Source organism: Anolis carolinensis, chromosome 1 (genome assembly GCF_035594765.1).
Source record: "Anolis carolinensis isolate JA03-04 chromosome 1, rAnoCar3.1.pri, whole genome shotgun sequence".
NCBI classification, from domain to species: Eukaryota; Metazoa; Chordata; class Lepidosauria; order Squamata; family Dactyloidae; genus Anolis; species Anolis carolinensis.
Genome location: NC_085841.1, coordinates 58595830 through 58615013, shown reverse-complemented (window position 1 = coordinate 58615013; position 19184 = coordinate 58595830). Strand labels below are relative to the sequence as shown.

The following is a 19184-nucleotide window of genomic DNA, read 5'->3' as shown; positions in this document are numbered from 1 at the left end:
ACGGAAAAGCAAGAACTTACAAAAATAACCAAGCAAATGAGTTTTTTAATTTATATACAAATGTTGTTTAATACCGCCCTTATTGTCTCTTGTTTAGAAAGTATACATTATGCAATGTCATAAGCTGTTGTTGTTTTGGAACTTGTCCTCCATTCCTTTCAGCTCTTCGGGGTGAAGACCAAAAGATGAATGTGGGCACACAAAGATTAACCACTTTGTCCTAGTTCTGCATTGCCTAATGAAATGTCTGGATTATTCCTAGAGAAATTCCCAACACATATTTGTTTGGGGACTAGTTAGTTCCCAGTAAACACATTGGCATTTTTGTCAAGGTAAACATAGACACCAAGGTCTCTCCTAGAGTGGTCTAAATTTGGGTGAGTTCTCATGATATCACTCCTTGGGTTATGCTGGTTTTTGCCAGGTCTCACCTCACTTTCTAACCACTTCATCACATAACTTAAATTCCACTGAGTTCTATACTTAAGATCTGGTAATCCACTAGGTTCGCCACATTAGTTTTGGTTAAAGTGTAGAATATAGTGGATTTTTAAACACTGAGGGCAGTATTTTTTTCTAATATATCAGGAAGAGGTGAGGAAATTGATTTTTCTTAAAACTACAGATGTTTTGCCAATTTTCTAATGTTGTAGCACTCGTTGCTCTCAGGTTAGGGTTACCCAATTTGTGGGGGAAGACATTGTGGGAGGAGTCAAAATAAACCTTTTAGGGCAATTTCCTTTTAGGGCGATCACGGCCTGGAGGGACCTCCGCTGCAGTCTGGCCAGCTGGAAAAGGCCAGACGGGCGAGGGTGAGTAGTGCGGGAGGCGGGGCCAACCCTGGCCCCGCCTCCCACGCTACTTGCCCTGACCCTGCCTCCCACGCTGCGTGAGAGGCGGGGTCAGGGCAAGCAGCGTGGGAGGCGGGGCCAGGGCGCGGGAGGCGGGGCCCGCCGGCGCCGCGGGAGGCATGGCCATGTGCCTCCCGCGGCACATGGCCACGCCTCCCGCGGCACCAGCGGGGGGGGCGCTTTTCCCCACCCCCGCTTAATATTTTAAATTATCTCTGGCCAGCCCTGGATAGACAGATAGATAGATAGATAGATAGATAGATAGATAGATAGATAGATAGATAGATATGTGCATACACACATTATCCAAGAGCTATCATATAGCAGCAAACACCACAACCTCCAGCAACATTTTTCTCTAATTTGGAGGAATCTTAAAATGCATGCTGTTTTATTTGCTCTCCATATTCATCTATGAAGAGCCAGCAAACAATGCACATTTTAGCATGCATTCATAGATTCACCTAATCATTGCTCAAAAATATTCAGAAGAAAATCCAGAAAGAAAATCTTAATGTTGTTGCACGCTGAGCACAATGCTGATATGTAGGCACACCTGTTGTAGCCTCTAATAATTTCACATATCCTCAAGTTCTCTCTGGCACTTGTCGGAGTTGCTCATCATTTGACACAAGGACACAATTTTATTATGCCACTGTATGTAATGAGATTTGAGCATCCACAAATATTGATTAGCATGCAAGAGCCCTGCTCCAACATATACTGATGGCCCACCGCGTATTCTTATCCTCAGTTTCTGTGCAATCTTTCATATTATGCTTCATTATAATTTGAATTTTTAGTTTGAGCATGAAAAACATGTAGCACAATATGAGGATTAAAAAATGTACTCAGAAAGTATTCAGTATATTCAATATCCTTCAGAATATTTTGCTGCTGAAAGTCACACTTCTGCAAACAACCCCTTCAAAGACCGTGTTGACCTTAATTAAGGCAGACTTTAAAAGAGGAAAATTTAAAAACCAAACAGTTGTTGTATGCTGTTTTATGTATTTTAATACATTTTAATTATTTTAACTTTATTAAAATACTTCTATGTTTATTTCTATTGTGGCATTTATATGTTGTAGGTTTTAAATTGTATGTTCTCTTGTTTTTAGCATTGTTAGCTGTTTTGGATCTCTTTTATGAGAGGAAAGTTGGCGGAGAGGAAAGTGGAGGAGGAGGTGGAAATGGATTTTAATAGTTTGGGAATGAACTGAGACCACAGCATCCATTGACTTAACTAATGCAGTTTATGTTCTGGGATTTTTAATGCAAACAATTAGAAGGGTCAGAGTATATGGCCGTGCTCAAAACAGGATAAAATAATGAACAATCTTATGTACTCTTACTCAGAAGAAGTATCCATGGGCCCTGGCTAAATGTGCACAGGAAGTCATGGTGGTGCAATGGGTTAAACCCTTGTGCCGGCTGAACTGCTGACTTGCAGTTTGGGTTGCTGAGCTGAAGGTTGCTGGTTCGAATCCGTGAGATGGGGTGATCTCCCATCTGTCAGCTCTAGCTTGCAGGGACATGAGAGAAGCCTCCCAGCAACACATCCAGGCGTCCCCTGGGCAACGTCTCTGTAGATGGCCAATTCTCTCACACTAGAAGCAACTTGCAGTATGTTCTCAAGTCACTTCTGACACAATAAAAAAACCCAACCTAATAAAGGAAAGTCAACAACAAACTTCTCCCTTAGACTTTCAGTTCCCCCCTTTTCTTCATACTACTTGTATTGTGTGCAGCTGAATGATCAGTGGAATTATATCAATTGCTTCTCTAAATATCTTAATATTTGTGCTTGTTTCATTCCATTGATATTAGATGCACAAGACTAAGCTCTTGTTTCCATATAAATACCTAATTTGGTATGGACTGTTTCTCAGTGGAAACCTATAGTTTTCAGTTATCTCAATATAAAGCCAACATCTGTTCTCCTGCATGAAGCTTTGGGCCTAATCTAATCTCACTTTTCTCTAGTTTAACTGATTTCTGTGTGAAATCAACTTGGGTCCTCTGTCCAGCCTGGAGGCAAAGAAGTAGGAGGTGAAGAGATAGCTGCTCTGTGCTATCCATTTCCAATAAGCCTCAAAGTTTGCATTGTGGTTGGTTTGTCACTGCAATCCCTTATGCACCATAATGTGGTAAATCTACTCAGAGATTTAATTTAAAAAATTAAAGAAGCAGTCCAAGGTGCTGACCCTATTTGAAACAGGAAAAGATTTATCATCTTGGGTCCCATTGACACTGACCATATAATGCAGTTCAAAGCTAGATTCAAATTGCGGTGGACAGACAACAAACTCCCATTAAAGTGCATAACAGGAAGCCATTAGTGTGCATCAGTTTGTGTAATCACTATTTGGGCCTGAAATGTGGTATGTAAAAACACTATATCTAATACCAGTTTGAAACTGCATGCCGTGGTCAGTGTAGATGTGCACTTGGACTTTAACATCCAGACTAAAACCTGGGGTGCATTCACTGCCCTATTAACATGCCATTTCTTGCTCAAAATCACAAATCTGTTGAGTGATAAAAGTGTGAACTGTACATTGAAACATCTGAAAGCATAGGCAGCCACAATTTGGATAAGGAAAGCTCAGCCTATAGCAGAAAACTGTTCATTGTCTTAAGGTCCCTTAAGTACTTGTGAGAAAGAAGAAACATGCAGTAGTTGTTATGGTTTGCAAAGATACTACAGTATATGTGTGTTAACTGGAAAATCTAATGCATGAAGCCGATTGGCTGGTTCTAGGGTGCAAGGTGCAAGGACCTGGGAAATGGTTTGCAACAGTTGCTATCCTGCTGCTGGAGAACCGGTTTGAACAGGTTTCTCTGTGTGTCTGTGTGTGAGACTACTGAGTACTGGCGGGGAGGAAGATGGCTCTACTCAGAGAGGCCTGACTATTTCTGAGGCCTTGTTTGCTGCTGATCTTCACTGAAGCAGATGTATGGACTAAAAAAGGACTGCTTATGACTACTGATTTCTGTAAGCAATCAGAGGGACTATTGTAAATACCATTGTTCTGTTGATCTCTTGGATTTAGTAAAAGTTCCTGTTATTTGCTCTACAAAGCTGAGTGGTGCATCACTCTGCAGGGTGACTCTGGGCTCACGGGTACATGTAAGAGTTATCTATCATCTACAATCCCCAACAGTATTCACCTCAGCCGGCAGACAGCATCCTATCCCTTGGTCACCTGCCTAACTATACTCAAAGGTAGATGAGATTGTAAAGAATTGGAAGAGCTGCTCACCTGAGCAATGGAGGTCCAGTGTTGTGGCTACTCCTCCAGGCAGCAGAGGATACAACTGGAGGAGCACCTCCAGGTCTTCATTTACAGTTGATTTCACTTGCATTCTACCTGTCACTTTTTAAAATTTCCTTCTCCTGTTTGTTGGCACAATGTGTCTCTTTGCTTTCCTCACCTCCACTTGAGCTGCAGTCTTCCACTCTTTCACAATAAAGGCAAACTCCAACTTTTGGTGATCCTATTATATTTGTTCAGAGGGGGTTTGCCTTTTCTAGCCTCTGCGGCTGAGAGAATATGGCTTGCCCAAAGTCACTCAGTAGGTTTCTGTGGTTGAGTGGGGACTAGAACCCTGTGGTATTCAGAATCCCAATCTAATGTTCAAAGCATGATATCATGGTAGTTTTTCGAATGCCTGTAATACTTTGTAATATGGAATTTGACATTGCCTTTGAAATTCATCCTTTTAGCACCAAAACATGACAACACTAGGAACACATAAAATAGTTGGGTCTTAGATTTCCTTCCAGAAGGTTAGTCACTGTAATTTGCTTTGTCCTCTCGTGCCCAACATGCCTTTATGTTAGCAACAACTCTCCACTGAGACACTAACTTGTAGACAGATACTTTGTTGTTAAATGTCACCAAGTTGACTTTGACTTATGGCAACTCCATGAATAAGAGACCTCTACATCATACTAACCCCCCTCCCCCAAACAGCCCTGTCTGTAAACTCAGGGCCCCGGTTTCTTTGAGTAGAATAATGTCTTCTTCTTTTCCTGATGCCATCTACCTTCCCAAACATTGTCTTTTTGGGTGGATCATACCTTCCCATGTTGTGTCTAGAATACAGTGCGTTCAATATAGTCAACTTGGCTCCTAAGAAGACTTCAGGCTAGGACACATTGATTTGTCTTCTTAGTAGTTCACATTTCCCTAGAACCAGAATATCTGAAGGACCGTGTATCTTTCTATGAACTTGGTAGACACTTAGGATTCACTGAGGAGGGCCTTTCCTCTGTCCCACCTCCCTCTCAAGTGTGTTTGGGGAAAACAAGAAAGAGGACCTTTTTGGTGGCTGCTCCCAGACTATGGAACTCCTTCCCAAGAGAGACCAGGATGGCCCCATCCCTGCTTGCCTTCTGCAAGCAGGGAAAAACCTTTCTCTGTATTTGAGGGGTACTATGCTAGCAGGGCTGTATCCAGCAGGGGGTGGTTAAGGGTTCAACCCCATGCCGAAAGGGTTCAACACCCCCCCCCCCCCCCCGCAAAACATGGTTTACTCATGAATTTTAACTGGTCAACCAGTTTATGGGTAAACCAGGTTTTTTTTAACCTGACACATTTCAGGGGTTTTTTGAACTCTTAAACCTGCCCTCCTGGCTATGGACCTGGCTGCTAGGAAGATTGTGTGTGTGTAGGGGGGATTTTGAGTTTTAAATGCTATTTTAAGTGTATTTATTATATTTTAAATGTATTTTAATCTACATCCACACATTTAGCTGGGGTTGCCTTTGAAGACTTTCAAGTTTCAAGTAGCCCAAAGGATGGCAGCCAGGTTCTTTACTGGTGTAGGGTACAGGAAGCACACAACCTCCTTGTTGTGCCAGCTCCACTGGCTGCCAGTCTGCTACTGAGCACAATTCAAAGTGTTGGCTTTAGCCTATAAAGCCCTAAATGGTTCTTGCTCAGCTTACTTATCCAAGCATATCTTCCCTTATGAACCATCTTAGAAGTTAAGATCATTAGGTGAGGCCCTGCTCTCAATTCCTCCTTCTTCACAGGCATGACTGCTGGGACGAGAGACAGAGCCTTCTCAGTGGTGGCCCCTCAGCTATGGAACTCCCTTCCCAGTGAAATTAGATCAGCTCCCTCCCTCCTCTGATGATGTGTATGTGGGACCAAGCCTTTGGACAGTAATTCTCTATGCAATAAGTAATTATAGAGTAGTGCAATTTAAGACTGGAGTGGCTCCTGGAATATGCCTTTGGATTGCGTGGTTTTGATTAACTTGTTTAAGATTGTTTTTAACTATTTGGTTTTAATGTATATGTTTGGTTTTATCCTATGTATGTATATGTAAGCCTCTGGTTAAACCGTTGAGCTGCTGAACTTGCTGACCAAAAGGTCAGCAGTTTGAATCCGGGGAGTAAGTTGAGCTCCTCAGCTTCTGCCAACCTGTCAGTTCGAAAACATGCAAATGTGAGTAGATCAATAGGTACCGCTCCGGTGGGAAGGTAACGATGCTCCATGCAGTCATGCCAGCCACATGACCTTGGAGGCGTCTGTAGACAACGCCAGTTCTTCTTCTTAGAAGGGAGATGAGCACCAACCCCCAGAGTCAGACATGACTAGACTTAACGTCAGGGGAAAACCTTTACCTTATATGTGACATCGAATTATGCCTTTTTTGTGAGTTGTCCTGAGTTCCCTTTGGGGTGAGAAGAGTGGGAGATACAGTAGAGTGTCACTTATCCAACTTTTGCTCATTCAGTGTTCTGTATTATCCAACGCAGTCTGTCTCCCGCTCAGATCCACAGCTCTAGGCAGGCAAGGATCACAGATTTTTAAAAATCTTCACAGGACTAAACCTTTTATGGATTTAACTTCCGACAATGTTGTTACTGTAAGTTCATTTTACGCAATTCTATCTTTATTAATTTTTTAGTAGTCGGTGTTTTTGTAGTCAATGTTTTCAATATATTGTGATGTTTTGGTACTAAATTCATAAATACAGTCATTACTACATCACATTACTGTGTATTGAACTGCCTTTTCTTTCAATTTGTTGTAAAACATGATGTTTTGGTGCTTAATTTGTAAAATCATAATGTAATTTGATGTTTAATAGGCTTTTCCTTCATCCCTCCTTATTATCCAACATTTTTGCTTATCCAACCTTCTGCCGTTTATGTTGGATAAGCGAGACTCTACTGTAAACACAGTAAATAAATAAAGAAACAGTGCTATTTCAATCGTTTTTAAAGGTTTGCATTCGCTTTGTTTTCAATTGTGACCAGAGTGTGTGACTGTTAGCTGCCTTGAGTCCCCCCGGGGAGAAAGGCGGAGTATAAGTGAAGTAAATAAATAAAATAAATACACTTTTCTCTAATAATAATAATAATAATAATAATAATAATAATAATAATTTTGTATCCTGCCTCCATCTCTCCAAAGGGACTCGGGGCAGCTCACATGGGGACAAGCCCAACCAACACAGATTAAAATAGAGCATAAAAATAATAAAACAACATCATAATAACAGATAGACAACACACCAAATAACACAGTAAAAACATCATCGAGCCAACACTGACCTGGGTAAAACAATTCTGAGGGGCATAGCAGGACTAGGGCAATTCAATGTCGAGGATAGTGCTAACAGATAAAGTGCAAGAACCATATGAGGACACTTGAAGTGGGGGCAATGTGAAATGGAGCCCTATATCTCTATTAAAATGTGAGGGGCTAGACTTAGGACTTCACCAGGCCAGACTTATCTGGGGGACTACTTAATCAAAAGCACAGTGGAACATCCAGGTTTTTAGATCTTTCCGAAAGATGGACAAAGTGGGCGTTACTCTAACCTCCCTGGGGGGAGAGTTCCAGAACCGGGGGACTACCACTGAGAAGTCCCTTTCCTCGTCCCTACCAAGCATGCCTGTGACGGAGGTGCGAGCGAGAGGAGGCCCTCCCCAGCCGATTTTAGGGATGGCATTGGGGAAGATGCAGTCACGAAGACAGGCCAGTCCTGAACCATTTAGGGCTTTACAGGTGATCACCTGCACCTTGAATTGGGACAACACATCTCAAAGGAGTTCTTCTTCCTCCTCCTCACAGCTGTCTTTACTATCCCAGCTTTCACAAAGGAGGAAGGAGCTGAGAGCAGGATGGCTCTGACAATCTTAATTTAATCCACTGCTCAAAGCACTATATCAGAAGTCATTGACCCCGTTGCAGCGTCTGACTCTTCCCCGCCACCCTCCCGGTCGTTGTCCACCTGGGGTGCTCCCGGGGTCCTCCTTTGCAGAGGCCGCCAGCCATGCGCTTCCTCGGCCTGGAGAGACGGGGGGGGGGCGCCTTGGGGAGCTCCGAGGAGGTGGGCGGGGCCCGGGTGGGCGGGAGGTCACCGGCGGGTGGCCAATGAGGGGGGCGCTCGAGAGCGGAGTGGCGTGGGAGGGTGGGGGGAGTCCGAGGGGGCGGCGGCTGCGGCTGCTGCTGCTCGAACGGCAGCGGCGGCGGCAGCGGCTCCTTCTCCGGCTCCGACTCGGACATTCCGGCAGTCCTACCGGAGCGGCTGGGCGGAGATGTGGCGCTGGGTAGGAGGCGCGAGGTGAAGGCGCGGGGTTTCCTAGCCAGGGAGGCGCAGGTGGGAGCCCAGCGCCGCAAAGCAGCGCCTCCAGCCCGCCCGAGCGCCCGTGGCGAGGGGCAAAGGCGCGGGACGCTACTCGCCTTGTCGACCCAGCGGACCGCTCTTGTCCCGCCTCTGGAAAGGGCGGGCGACCTGTCTCCGTCAGCCAGGTGAGCCCGACTTCTCCTCCCTCCCTCCCTCCCTTTCGCCGGGGAAGAAGAGCCTCGGAGCGCGCGGGTTTCTCCTCAGCTGTCTTTCCGCGCAAAGTTTCTGGCGTGGAGTCCCGCGGGGCGACGGCAATCTATCTGAGTTTGTGTTCCGCAGAGGCAGGCTGTTCTCTGAAGAACCCAGAGCCTTCGGTAGGATTTGTCAACTTTATTTCTAACCCGACCTTTCGCCCATAGGAACCCCCCCCCCCTCTCTCTGAGCAGAGCCCTGAAATCAAGCAGCTGAGGTCGCCACTGCCAGGAAAGACGGTCTCCCTGAAGGCTACGGCTCCAGTTTATTATGGTCTCCCCCTCCATCCAGCCAATAACCCCTTCTATCTACCCGCTTGATCCCTTTTCCTCCCTCCCCTTCCCTCCCGTTGAGATCACGCCGCCTCTCCCTGCCTCTCTCCCTCCTCCGCTCGGCTTCTCTCTTGACCCTCGGAGCCCACAAGAAGCCCCTCGCGTCTCCTCACTCGTGTGTGGCATATTCCGCCGGATTGTCTTTGGTCGGGAGTTGCAAGGGTTTCAGGAAGGCGGGCAGGTTGGCAGCGCGGAGCCAGGAAAAGGAACCCGAGGCGGCGCCTCTGCTGCGCGGCTGCCTGGCGCTCCGTGGAAGGGGCTCCAAGGTGACCCGCGGGCGCCTTCCAAAACCCGCCCGGTGCCCAGGCTCCATCGCCGACCAGGTTTGTTTTAGCCTTGAAGGCGCCGCCGGGTCCTCTCCCGTTTCAACGGGCCGGGAGCGCTTTCATGGGGTTGCTCCCGTCCCAAGGCGAGCCTAGAATGAAGGGTGGACTCCTCCGATCGCCGCCCGGCGTTTCCTTCAGCGCTACCACTGTACAGGGTACCCCAGGAAAGCAAAATCTCTGTGTGACCCACGTACTTCCCTGTGGAGAGAAATACGCACAGTGTTTTCATACTTTTTATCTGTTTATCCCAGGCATGGGCAAACTTGGGCCCTCCGGGTGGGAGATGTCGTCCAAAACACCCGGGGGCCCAAGTTTGCCCATGCCTCTTTTATCCTCAGCACACAACACATTGTGTTGTCCAAGGCTTCCATGGCCGGAATCACTGGGTTGCTCTGAGTTTTCCGGGCTGTATGGCTATGTTCCAGAAGTATTCTCTCCTGACATTTTGCCTGTCTCTATGGCAGGCATCCTGTTGGAAACTAGTCGAGTGGAATTTATATATCCGTGGAATGTCTAGGGTGGGAGAAAGAACTCTTGTCTGTTGGAGGCAGGTGTGAATGTTGCAATTGGCCACCTTGATTAGTATTGAATAGCCTTTCAGCTTCAAGGTCTGGCTGCTTACTGCCTGGGAGGATTCTTTTTTGGGAGGTATTATCTGGCCCTGATTGATTCATGTCTGAAATTCCTCTGCTTTCTGAATGGTATTCTTTATTTACTGTCCTGATTTTAGAGAGTTTTTTTATACTGGTAGCCATTGAAATCCACAAACAAGATAAGCAATTGAAATCCACAAGCATGTGGACAATTTCAACAGAAAGGAGGAAACCATGAGATCATCACTTGGCATTCCATTTGGTTTTAATCTACTTAATTGATTGATATGTGTTTTAATTGCTCATGTTTAGATTGTTGATATTATGTTGAGATTTATTTTAATGTTTGTAAGCCGCCTTGAATACTCTGTGTGGTAGAAAAGGGCAGGCTAGAAATGAAGTAAATAACTAAATAAACAACCATGAAAATGAACAAAATCTGGCTACCAGTATTAAAAAATTTGTAAAATCAGGACAGTAAATAAAGAACACCACTCAGAAAACAGAGGAATTCCAGACATGGATCAATCAGGGCCAGCGAACACCCCAACAAAGGATTCCCCAGGCAGTAAGCAGCCAGACCTTGAAACTGAAAGGCTATTCAATGCTAATCAAGGTGGCCAATTGAAACATTAACACCTGCCTCAAACAAACAAGAGTTCTTTCTCCCACCCTGGACTTTCCACAGATATATTAACCCCACTTGACTAGTTTAAAACAGACCTCACAACCTCTGTGGATGCCTGCCATAGATGCAGGCAAAATGTCAGGAGAGAATGCTTCTGGAACATGGTCATGCAGCCCAGAAAACTTACAGCAACATAACACATTTCTCATACCCTGTGCCTCAACCGAAGCCCCTGAGCTGAGATAGCTAGCTACCACCTTTTAGTTTCATTTGCCAATACATTTTATAATCCGACACCATGTTTGGAGTTTGGCAAGCAACTCAAATAATGTTCAGGAAATAATCATGATCGTATGTTTGAGAAGTACTAACTTTGTTTCAGATTTTAACTGTCTTCTAGAGATCAGATAACCTCCCTGGCACATTTGTACCAACATGGCTTTCTTTACCTGAGCAGTTCTCTCCTTGTGTCTATTGTAGTCTATCAGTGTCGATTTCTCAAACATCACTGGGGAAGGGAAATGGTTCTCTGTTTACTGGATGTGATCTACCTGAGTCAGAATGGATTTATTTGTGGATTATAATTATGTACCTTTCCAAACTTGTTGTATTGTGAAGTGTAGGCTTAAATGGCAGGTTGGTTGTCCTAGTGCTTAAAAGACAGAACAGGGAAGTCCCTGCTTTGAATCGCTTTTCTTTCACTCCAGCAAGACTTTCCCTTATGGGGATAATATTGCCTTTCAAAGTGATGGAAGAAAGTAGTGTGGAGAATTTTGAATATAGGAAATATATTAAGCATTAAATTATCCATATAGTGCTGTTGAATGTTCTTAGTGCTTCACATGTGTGATCTTTTTGCAGTCCTCTCAACCGAGCTGTCAAGTAGTCAGTATTGTCCCTATTGCTGGAGTGCGGTAACATTGGTAGCAATTGTGGAGGCTAACAGACTGGCTTTTCAGTTGCCACTTACACCTCCCCAAACTCATGCTGTTTGTCTTCATAGTGGTGTGTCCATGTTTAATCTCAGGTCTTCTTCCTGTTAACAGGCTTCACCCTGTGCCAAATGTCTCTGCATATTTATATATAGCTTTCTCTTTCTATGTATATGTTTGCAAATTGTTGCATTTGGTACCCCCCCCCCCAAACACACAGCTGAAGTTATGCAAATTGTGCTTTTCCATTACAATCTCCCCCTCTCACCAACTGTGACTAAGTTACTTTGAAAATATATGTATTTACAGCCTTAGGTTCTGAGTACAGTATCTCTATAAACCTACAACATGAACGCTCAAATGTTCCTATACCTTGCTGTGTTAGTGTTAGTAATATTCTTCCAAATATTTCTTGAGGACAAGAATGGTTTTGATTTTATTTTTAAAGAAATGTGTATTAAAAGATATCAGAATTATACAAAGTTCTGGATACCATATAGTTTGCAAAAATGCAAATATGGGTGTTTGCACAGACAGCTTAGCTTTTTTGTAGTCTATGCATGCTGGTTTACAAAGTTTTTTTTAAAACAAACAAACAAACAAACAAACATAGCATAATTTGGAACCCAAAGTGGCACTTTGCTATGTTCATGGGTTCAAAATATCAGAGTAACTGGATGCACATGCTGCAGTTCAATTTTGTTTGCATCTAGGTATTTAATTGGCCATGGCATTTGCTTTGCTTAAAATGGCTTGGCAAAAAACTGGAGTACAAGATGCTATCTATATTTACAGCCAACTGTGACTTCTGTGGGGGAAAGTGTCTTAACCACTTAAACAATTCTCAGTAGGATTTCTTATTGCCAGAATGGTGCTTTGGGATTTTCATATGCTCTGCATGGTAGATGTTCTCTCTTTTTTGTGTTTCATCTCATTGAAAGCTCAAAATATGAGAACTGTTTCATTGCTTTAGAAGTTTTGATCTTAAGTTGTTCTTAATTGTTTTCTTTGCAGATTATGCTGCCTTTTCTTCCATTTAATTGGCATATGAAATTATTTTTGTCTATTGACTTGATAATTATCATTCCAAATATTTACCTTGTCTGATTGTTATACATTTGCATCCAAGTCAGTTATCAATACTCTTTCGGGGACATGAGAGAAGCCTCCCACAAGGATGGTAAACATCAAAACATCCGGGTGTCCCCTGGGCAATGTCCTTGCAGACAGTCAATTCTCTCACTCCAGAAGTGACTTGGTGCAAGTGGCTCCTGACATGAAAAAAAATTCAATACTCCTTGAGCTTTGAGATTTTTAAAACTTGTTTAGTTTAGTTAAACTCTAAAGGTTTCTAGTCATCATGTTTTAAATCACATTGAATATATCTGCAGTTTCTAGGCAAGCTTAATTTCATTTAGGTTTTTTTTAATGTTTGACATATTTATGTTTTGGGTAAACATCTTTTGGCATCAGAACTGAATTCAAAGAGTAGAGTGTGTGTCAGCAAGTAAAATCCATAACTATATTCCTTCCTTATTCATTTGGTTTGCTATTCTAATCTTTTCCCAATATTTATTTAATTACAAAGTTGGAAAGGATATGGATCCACTTTGCAATCTAAGATCACAATGTTTGGGGGATAAAAGGAAACAAACTGTGTAGAGAGAAACGTTATTGAATATGCATATTTGTGTCACAGTTGTTTGACAACCCAGCCATGTATTTCCTTCCAACTTTAATGCTAGTATCTAAACAAGTTAGTGTTATTAACTTTTTTTTGTCTTTGCAATTGTTGTTAACATAAAGGAAACAAAATGTTAGCATGAATTTGTGAACATGGAGTTTTGTGCCTTATATCACAGCGCTCTCTATTGTTTTCCCAAATGTGTCATTCAGACTGGCATGCTGGCCACTGTAATTGAAGGGGAGATTTCTCCGAATATGGTATGTACTTCCACCAGTCTGCATGCATTACTTAACCATGGCTCTGTGTAAAATGAGCTGTTTCACAAAACTTAGTGCAGCAAGTCTCAGAACAGTGAGTCGCTGCTCCTCAGAATAAGTCATACCCATGCATTTGTGGTGTAGAAATGAAGAGGATATTGTGAGATGTGGCTGATAAGGAGTCTGTTTCAATCAGTGTAGCTGATATAAGGAAGACTCCCCCATAGGAATTTGTGCAAGGTGATCAGTCAATTCTGTTTTTTTCTTTCCAATCTACATCTCTGTCTATGAGTTGTAAATCAAAACATTTTGTTTTCACAATGATTGAATCCTTCAAATACCTCTTCCCCTACATATCCCAGTTCTTGCTGCCTGCTCTGCTGCTTCCACCACAGTCTGCCCTGTCATAGAAAAACAGGAACATATAAAGTCAGCCATTTACTTTCACTAGCATTAGGGGCATGATAAATAATAATAATAATAAAACTTTATTTATACCCCGCCAGCATCTCCCCGGGGCAGCTTACATGAGGCAAAGGCCCGAACAATATTGATGAAATAAACAACAATATAAATACAATTCACAGTATAAAAGATAAAAACAGTGATACAATGTAAAACAAGAATAAAACAGTTGATAGTATCAGTAAACCACCAGGCACAGTTCTATCATATACTGAGGTGGAGAAACTGGAGCAGCAATGCAAGAATAGAATGATAAGTTAAGTGCATACTCCTATGAAAATAAAATAAAAACTATGAATAACGAAATTGCTTTTCCTTACCTGAGATAACAGTAGGAATTTCTAGATCTTCCAGCATGGCTCTATAGTCAACTTTCACTGGAAACTGAACATAGAATCATAGTAGAGTACCTAGACATTCCTAGAAAGGTGTTCTCTCTAGGATAGTGGTTCTCAACCCATGGGTCCCCAGCTGTTTTGGCCTACAACTCCCAGAAATCCCAGCCAGTTTACCAGCTATTAGGATTTCTGGGAGTTGAAGACCAAACGATCTGGGGACCCACAGGTTGGGAACCACTGCTCTAGGATCTCTAGATTCTACAGCATGACAGAAAGAAGCTTATCATAGAGCACATTAGGGGGCCTTAACATTCTTAAAGAGACTTTTTAATCTAACCCTTAAACATTCAGATCTGCAAAAGTCAAAGCTACAAATCTGGAGGGAGGATTGTGTAAGGCATTCCAGTTTACACTATAATATTACATAACCATGGCTTCCATTGTGTACAAAACATCGGAGGAATTAATTTTTTGATTTCAGTGGCAATTAAACAACATTCATGGGAAGTAATCCCAAAGTTTTTAACAGATATGTGTGTGTGTGTATACATATACATACACACACACACAAACACTTCTTCCTTAAATCAAGGTACTGATCAAGGTGACAGGCATGCTGATATTCCTTGTGGGCAGTGCATGGTGATTTTATCATACATAAGTAGGATGAAACTGGAAAAAAGATAATCTAAGGTGTATTGCAGGAGATAGAAGTTGATCATCATTAGCCATAGAAATGAATTTTCTGACATACTAAAACATGATTAATACTTTCATGTAATTTTTATATGAAAATGTGAGGAAGAAGAATGAGATGTATGGAGCAGATTGGTGTATTGGTTTAAGCATTGGGTTATGATTCTGGATAATAGGGCTCAAATTCCTGCTAAATTGTGAAAACCACTGGGTAATCCTAGGTACTCTTAGCCTCAGATAACCCCATGAGTTCACCTTAGAGCTGCCATAAGTTGAAAATGACTTAAGGGCACAAAACAACAAGAGTAAGAACAAACATCATTTCACACACGTGTACCTTTCAAATGCACAAATGATGGAAACAATATTGCTATATATTCTTGTTCAATACGTTTTTTTTGTTTATTTCAAATAATAAGATTATGATCAAGATGAATTCTGGTCTGCTAAACCACAGTTTATGGTGTTTCATAAATAATTCTGACCAAAAAATCTTCCACAAAGTGAATGAGACACTATAGATATTAATATGACCAAAGAAATTTTACTGAGATCAGACCTTATGAGGTGGTGGTGGGTGGGTGGAGGGCTGTGATTAGATAAAGTATGGCACCAAAATGTGGCTTTATCAGACTCTGGAGTCCCCGTATCCTCTGACCAAAAGTATAATTGACACTCCTGGAAGTTTCTAAGAGAAGCACCTTTTAAATAGTTTTGTAGGGCTACCTGTTTGACATTAAAGAATAGATGTGAACTTTAAGCTCATTTTTATTGATTGTTGTTATATTTCAGAAATCTTTGTTGCCCCCAGCTGATTCTAGAAACTGATCACTAGACCCAACAAAATTTATCAGTACAGCTTGTGGGCTCAGGTTTGAGTCTACCTTGTAATAAACATTCACTATACATATTTTTGTTGGAAAAAAGGTAACCCACAGTTGCATTGGTTACAGCTTTGAATAGGGTTGGTTGCCTGTATGGGCCTAGATCTGAGTATCAACCAGCCCAACTGTGGATTGATGAGCACAACCCTATGGCTCCCTGCTGACATCTTTAGAGATGGTAAAATGTCATGTGCAGCTGCCACTCCCATCAGGTCACCACAGAGTACTAGAAATGGCTTAATTCCTGTACTTGGCAAGACCTGTTCTGCCCTAGGCTCCCTGAGTGCTCTGGAGGGGACCTCCTAACCAGGGTCCAAAACCATGAAGGACATATATAGTTCACAAATCCAGAACCTATGTAAAACTGTCTAAAATATAGGTACCGGTCTCCCCTTCACCACACCCAATGCATCTGGAACCAACATTGTATCATTCCCACAGCAATAGCCATAGATTGAGCAGGCTTCACCTTATAAACCCGACTCTAGCCAATTCATGTCAGTCATTGTGTTCAAACTAGCAGTTTAAACTTATTGGTTGGCTCTCCTCCACCCCCTCCAAGTGCCAAGTAGTGCTGCAAAGGTGCCTGGGAGCCAGCTAGCACTAGCAAACAAGTGAGCAGGAGAAACACCATTGCTCTGCTCCACACCAACACACATCGTTGTGGTACAGCAAGTCATAGGTAAAGGTAAAGTCATGCAGCCCTGTTATTCCAAGTCTCTAATAGGAGGCAGGCAATTTCTCATACCAAGAATGTGTGAATCTTCTGCCATGGCCCATTCAGCCTGATTATTTGTTCTGTCTCCCAATTCCTCCCAGTTCCTAGTTCACATAAGGTATGTGTGTGTGTTCCTTGTGCCAGGGAAACAATATATATATATATATATATATATATATATATATATATATATATATACACACACACACATACATACACACACACACACACACAAACATCTATACCATTTAAGTATGAAAGCAGTAAGTTTTTGTGCTAAGAGAGATCAACCCTGCACACAGACAAGAATCAATCTGAATAGTACGCCTTATTATCCCTTCCCCCAATATTGCTGTTTCTATCCAAATTTGAATTGGCTTGCATGTGCATGTTGATCCTTTTGAGCACAAGGCTGTTTTACTGCTGAGGCTCAAGTGAAAGGTTTTTAACAAATTGATTCATTAGGAAGAGAGAAATAGGGAAGGATGAAATATTGGCAGAAGCGGTCCATCAATGAGGTGAATTAGGCGGTCGCCTGTGGTGCAGACCATATGGGGGTGATGTCGAGGCAGAGGTGGCGGTGGCGGAAGGTGGTTGATTGGAAGGCCTGCGCACATACACAGGCCCATCGACTGGCGGGCAGTGGGCGAGGAGTCCTCAGACAGCGAGGGAGAGCAGGAGGGCGGCCGCGCAGACAGGTGGCAGGGCCTTCCACTGATGCCGACGCTGCTGACATCGGTATTTATCAGCAATTTGTTTGGGGGGGGGGTGCCAAAATTCGGGAGAGGCGCCAAAATTCCAGTCACCTACTCCCGAAAATTACTTCGGGACGGCTCTGAATATTGGGCATAGCTTTTTCAATTGTCACAACTTGTGTGGTGACCACATAAAAGCTAAAGCTAAAGCATCCAAAACAAAATCCTTGCCATCAGTTAGGAACAAAATACTTTGGAGAAATTGACATGAAGTGTTTTGAAATATTGTCTGAAAGCTACAATTTGGATCTTTTAAAGAAAAGCAACAAAATACAGTAATACTATTCCATCACAGCACATTTGCCTTGTTTTGGAGAGCCATAGAATGAATTGCTGAGATAAGTTATTCACATCAGTTAAAAGATGTGCAAGTTAGCTAGATTTCACCAGTTTTCTTTGCCTATAATCTGTTCAGCCAGAATCAGTTAAATGTGAGAATGATTTCAAAATTTGACTTTTTACACAATTGTTGCTACTAAAAGTTGTTGAATATGCTGTTGTTCATGAAACACTGATTTCCCATAGTCTTGTGATAGAAAGAAAATAGTGGCTGGGAAACTGTTGCAAAGTATTCTAGGACCTCTTCACATGGGAGTTTTCAGCCCTGTTTTTACAGTTGTCGATGAGATCTGGACAGGGCCTGCCAAGCATCATCACGTGATGCTTGGCAGGCTCTGCCCACATTCCTCTCAAAGTGGAGAGGAAGCATGGCAAGATACTGTCGTAACCTGCCTTAAAATGGCAGTTGTAAGACCATTTTTGAAAAAAAGTCTCTGGATCCTCTGGTGCTAAACAACTACTGGCCTATTTCCAATCTCCCCTTTTTTAGGCAAGATTCTGGAGTGAGTGGTCACTAGTCAACTCCAAGGGATTCTTGGATGAAACTGATTATCTAGACACATTGTAGTCTGGCTTTAGGCCTGGCTATGGAACAGAGACAGTTTTGGTTGCCTTGGTGGATGACCTCTGTAATGAGCTAGACAGAGGGGAGTGTGTCCCTGTTGGTTCTCCTAAATATCTCAGCGGCTTTTGATCCAATCAATCATAGTATCCTCTTGGATTGACTCTCCGGGATGGGACTTGGAGGTGCTGTCTTACAGTGGTTCCATTCAATCCCGTAAAGCTTGATTTTATCCTCCATGCTATTTAACATCTACATGAAACCGCTGGAGGAGGTCATCCAGAGTTTTGGAGTTTGGTGCCATTTGTACGCAGATGACACACAACTCGATTACTAATTTCCACCTAAAGGCAAGGAAGCTTCCTGAATCCTGAACCAGTGCTTAGCAGCTGTGATGAGCTGGATGAAGGCTAACAAACTGAAGCTCAAGACAGAGGTTCTCCTGGTCAGTTAGGAGGCCAATTGGGGTATAAGATGGCAATCTGTGCTGGACGGGATAACACTCCCCTTAAGGTCCGCAGCATGGGGGTCCTCCTGAACTCAGCGCTTACCCTTAAAGCTCAGGTGTCGGCAGTGGCCGGGAGGACCTTTGCACAATTAAAGCTTGTACGCCAGCTGTGCCCGTACCTAAAAAAGCCAGATCTGGCCACGGTGGTCCATGTCTTGGTTACATCTTGGATGAACTACTGTGATGCACTCTATGTGGGGCTGCCTCTGAAGATGGCTTGGAAATTACAATTGGTGCAAAGAGCAGAGGCCAGGTTAATAACAGGAGCTAATTACAGGGTACATTCCACCTCCTTGTTAAAACAGCTCCACTGGCTGCCTATGTGTTTCCAGGCCCAAATCACAGTGTAGGTTATCACCTATAAAGCTCTACATGGTTCTGGTCCAGCCTATTTGCGCAACTTCGTCTCCCCCTATAAACCTGACCAAGCCCTGAAATCCGTTGGGTAGGCCCCTCTCACAGTCC

General features: G+C 43.1%; 1 protein-coding gene across 6 annotated transcripts in view; it reads left to right on the top strand.

The window, feature by feature from the left end:
* The first annotated feature begins 8244 nt into the window (after window positions 1-8244).
* chrm3 (cholinergic receptor muscarinic 3) overlaps window positions 8245-19184 on the top strand; it is a 303654-nt gene continuing 292714 nt past the window's right edge. For 3 of the 6 annotated variants that reach the window (XM_016999154.2, XM_008123921.3, XM_062975152.1), the window contains exon 1: window positions 8247-8632. The gene's annotated coding sequence lies outside the window, so the exon portion shown is untranslated. Of the gene's footprint in view, window positions 8822-8875; window positions 9355-19184 lie in introns of those variants that run through there. The other 3 variants (XM_008123944.3, XM_062975141.1, XM_062975145.1) reach the window with 3 other exon arrangements.